Consider the following 5,000-nt stretch of genomic DNA (forward strand, 5'->3'; position numbering starts at 1 on the left):
AAAGAATGTTCTGTACCTGAGAAGAAAACATTTTTATAAACATCTCTGCTTTTCCCTCCAGTCTCCAATATTTACACAATGTAAACATATAATCTTCCACCATATGCTTATACAATGTCCACACAATACGAACAGACCTGTTCTTAACTATATTTCTTCTTTTCCATATAGCATTTTTTGCCAAAATAATTAACAAATTGATCATGATTTTATTCTTACACTTTTCCTCCTTTCCAAACGTAAATGTTTTTTGCCAATCTTGATCTTCTTTTCTTTCCCCTAGGTCATTCACTATTTCTTTTAAAACCTTAAAAAAAGATCCTAATTCCTCACACAGTAAAAACAAATGCAACAAACCCTCATCTTGTTTTTTACAAACCTTACTTAATGCACTTTGTTCTTTTTTTTATAATGCACAACCTCATTTCCGACCATATTACATTATGCCTTATAAAATAATCAAGACACTCCAAATTTGTGCTCACCAGTACTCCCCTCATATTTTTCCATATTTCTTCCTCTTTCAAGCCATTGAAGTTTCTTAACCACATATCATTTGAATTTGGTTTTTTAAAAATCTCTTCCCTTAAAACCTGATAAAACATTTTCACATTCCCTAAACTAAACCCTATTCTTTTATTTTGATTAACAAAATACACTTCAGTCTTTCCTTCCTCTTTTTCTTCCTTCTGTATTTCATTTATCCACGCTTTTGGTATTGCACTTTTAATTTCTTTATATAGTTCCTTTACATTGTTTATGTCATACTCTTCTTTGGCTTCATCCAACTCATCAGTAATTACTTGCACTGGTAAAAAACCCTCTCTTATCTCATACATAATATCCCTTAGTCTTGCAAACCCAACCTCCCACCATTTTTAAAAAAAAAATATTTCTTTCCCACTTTTCACAATATGCTTATTAAAAAACAATGGTTGGTTTAAAATCTATTTCCTTCCTCCAGGTATAAAATCAACCTTTGAGAGAAAAAAACCCCAAGCTTTTAAAACTTCTTTATAAAAATCTGGTATTCTTTCAAACATCCATGCTTTCATTTTCATCCATAAAACACTGTCCCCTAGTTTAACATTACCACATTTGTCCAAATAGTATTTCATTGTATCTTTCCATTCTCCTTTTTCTTGATCATCTATATACTTTTTCACAACTTTAATTCTCATACTTTTCTTTTTTAATTCTACATCAGATAATCCCATTCCTCCTTTATCAGCCTGTCCTATCAGAGTGTTATAAGCAACTCTTGGGGGTTTCTTCTCCCAAATAAAATCTAAAACACATCTTTTTATTCTTACTTCCACCCATCTTGGCATTGCGCTCACCATTAAAATATACCACATTTTGGATAACATTAAAGCATTAACCACTAAAATTTTCCCTTTCAAACTTAAAAATCTTCCCCTCCAAAAAATTAATCTCATTTCCATTTCCCCCAACAACTTTTCAAACATTCTTTCTCTTGCCCCTTTCTCATCTTTTCCTAAAGTCACACCCAAAATTTTTGTTTCCTTCACCTCCTCAAAATTAAAAACTCCTCCTAAATTTGGTACCTTTCCAAACTTCTTGTACACAGTTTTTTCTCCATTAACTCTTGCACCTGTACCTTTACCATACCTCTCTACATTTCTCATGACTTCCTTCATACTTTCTAAGTCTTTTAAAATCAGTGTCGTGTCGTCTGCATATTGGAATATCTTTTTCTCTTCTTTACCTTCTTCTATTTTAATACCTTGAATGCTTTTATTTTTCTTAATCATTAAACCTAAAGGCTCTGCTACCAAAGTATATAGCTGTGCAGAGAGTGGACATCCTTGCCTTATTGATCTTGTTATTCTAAAAGGTTCTGTTAAGAAACCATTACACGTCACTCTCGTCATTATGTTATTATATAAAATTGTTATCCATTCCTTAAAATTCTTTCCAAAACCAAAACGTTCTAAAATTGCAAATAAAAAATCATATTCTACCCTATCAAAAGCCTTTTCAAAATCTAAATTAACAACATATCCATCCTTCTGTGTTTCATTTAAATAGCTTATTATGTCTCTTACACCACTCGTTATATCAGCAATATCTCTCCCTCTTACACCATATGCCTGATTAGTCACTATAATTTTGGGTAAAATATTTTTCATTCTATTTGCAAGAATTTTAGATAGTATTTTTAAATCTGTGTTTAACATTGTTATTGGTCTAAAATTACTCAAATTATTTTTACTTCCTTTCCTTTTATAAATTAATTTCATCAACCCTATACTCATCCTCTGATCCAATTCTCTTTTATCAAAAATCTCCTTATATACTTCCTTTAAAATCCCACTTATCTTCTCTTTAAAAACTTTATAAAATTCATTTACTATCCCATCTGTCCCCGGGCTTTTGTTTCCTTTTAAACTATTGATAGCTTGTACAATTTCCTCTTCACTAATTTCTCTATCACATTCCTTTTTATCTTCTCTACTTACTTTAGCTGTAACACTCTCTAATAACTGATTTTTTGCTTTTTCGTCAATTCCTTTTGTTTCAAAAAGCCCCTCATAATAGTCTTTGACCTCTGTTAAAATTCCACTTATGTCTTTGACTATTTCTCCTTTTTTATTTTTTAATTCTTTTATTAACTTTGCTTTGCCTCTACTTTTTTCCAAATTAAAGAAAAATTTTGTACATTTTTCTCCTGCAATTGTGTTTTTTGCCTTACTCCTTATAATAGCTCCTTTACACTTTTCTTCCTCAATTTTCCGTAACTCTTCCTCCAAAAGTATTATCTGTTTTATATTTACTTCACTTTTATTTGTCTCTTTTCTGAGTTTTTTCCTTATTTCCAGCTCCTTTGCTTTTTTAACTTTCTGTACCAATTTGCTATGGTTTATAGAATATTTTCTTATTTCATATTTTACATTTTGCCACCATAATCGTTTATCTTCAAAGTACATTCCGTCCTCTTTTTCTTTGTCTAATATTTCCTCAATTCCTATTCTATAACTTTCACTTGTCAAAATTTCTGAATTTAGTATCCACACTCCAGGACCTTTTTTTTCTTTACTAAAGTAAATATTCCATAAAAGCATTTTGTGATCACTCAAACTGGTATCCTTATAACAAATGTCCCCCCAAAAAAATTCCATATCCCTTTCACTTAAAATAAAATCGATTCTTGTCTGACACATAAAATTCCCAACCAGTTGTCTTCTGGAAAATTCTCTTTTCCTTTCATGGTTTTCCCTCCAAACATCTATCAAATTTCTTTCCTCCATCATTTCTTTTAACTCTTTCCTTCCCATATCTGTTCTAAAAACCATCCCATCTGCCATGTCCATCTTACTAAAAACAGTATTAAAATCCCCAACTAAAATAACGTTTTTATATGTCTTTATTAAAATCCTTAATCCCTCAAAAAAATGTTTTTTTTTCTCCCTCTTGGGTGGGTGCATGCAAATTAATTATCACAAATTCATGATCATCTTTCTTAATATTAATCCCAACACATTTGCCTTTTTTGTCATTATAGACTTCATATGAATTAATTTCAACATTTTCCTTTATTAAAATGGCTACCCCCTTCCTATCCTTCCATCACCATTATTATAAAACATTTGTCCTTTCCATCTCTTTTTCACATCCTCAATCATTTCGTCTTTCCAGTTTGTTTCTTGTAAAATTATCACATCCTGCTTTTTGCATAGTTCTTTTACCATCTCAAATTTCTTTACACTCATTAAACCTCTTGCATTTAAACTCACAAAGTTTAAAACCATACCAATAAAAAATAAGCATTTAAAACCATTCATCTTCAGTCTCTCTCACAATCTTGTTCTTGTATCAATCCCAACTTCTTTTTATCTATTTCAATCATCTTTTTCTTTCTAGCAACATTAAGATTTGGCTTTACCTTCATTGATTTTCTTCTTATCATTTTTCCAACCTTTTCTATTTCTTTCCTTGCCTCCTGTTGTTCCATATCCAGTTCCTCCACCTCATCGCTCTCCTTTTCATCATTTACTTCCTTGTCATTTGCACCATTCTGTTCGGTTTCTCCATCTTCTCCCTCCTCTGTATCGTCCTCCATTCTGTTTACATCTCCATCCTGGTGACTTTGGTCCTTCAACTTCTGATTTTCCATATATTCTATTTGCTTTTGTTGTTTGTTTTCCATTGGTTCAAAAGTCTCTGTGGTTTCTGCAATCTCATCTTGCACCTGCCTGTCCATACTTTGTTGCTCCTCTGATTGCTTCTCGTTACCTTCCATCCAGCATTCACATATATTAAGAGGTTTGCCACAGTCTGGACATTCAATTGCTGTACAGTCTCTTGAGAAATGTCCTTGATCATTGCATTTAAAACATCTGAACTCAGGACAGTCTTTGATGATATGTTCTGGACTTAAACACAATCTACAAGTTTTGACCTGCCTACTGTGTATTATCCTGAAGTACTGTGAGCCTTCAGTTGTCTCAAACCTTGTACTATATGGCAATGATGCCACCTCCTTTGGGAACTTAACCTTAACAAATCTTGTCCCATCCTCTATCTCCGTTCCTGGGTAAAACCTCCTCCTTATCTCTGTTATGGGAGTAACTCCCCATCCTTCCAATTTCGAGGTTATGTCATCATCATCTAAATACACAGGCAGATGCATGAACGAGACTACATATTCTCTGTCCTAGAGTTTTTTAACATCACATATTTGTCCTTTAATTTGCAAACCATTTAACAGTCCATCACAAACTTCCTCCGTTTCAAAAGTCACTTCATATTGTTTATTAGTCTTTGGTCTTACCGCAAGAATTTTTTCCACGCTCACTTTTTCCTTTATTGCTCTAATCATGTCCTCCGCTCCTCCATTAAGCACTTTACTGATGTCAATTATTGCTGTAGCTTCTTTTGAATAGATCCTTTGTTTCTTCATTTCTTTCGCCATCATCCCTTCTCCTTGTCTTAATCCTTTGCCTTGGTCAATTGCATTAGCTTGTTTCAAATTTGTT

The sequence above is a fragment of the Carassius gibelio genome, chromosome B22, assembly GCF_023724105.1.
Source record: "Carassius gibelio isolate Cgi1373 ecotype wild population from Czech Republic chromosome B22, carGib1.2-hapl.c, whole genome shotgun sequence".
Taxonomy (NCBI): Eukaryota; Metazoa; Chordata; class Actinopteri; order Cypriniformes; family Cyprinidae; genus Carassius; species Carassius gibelio.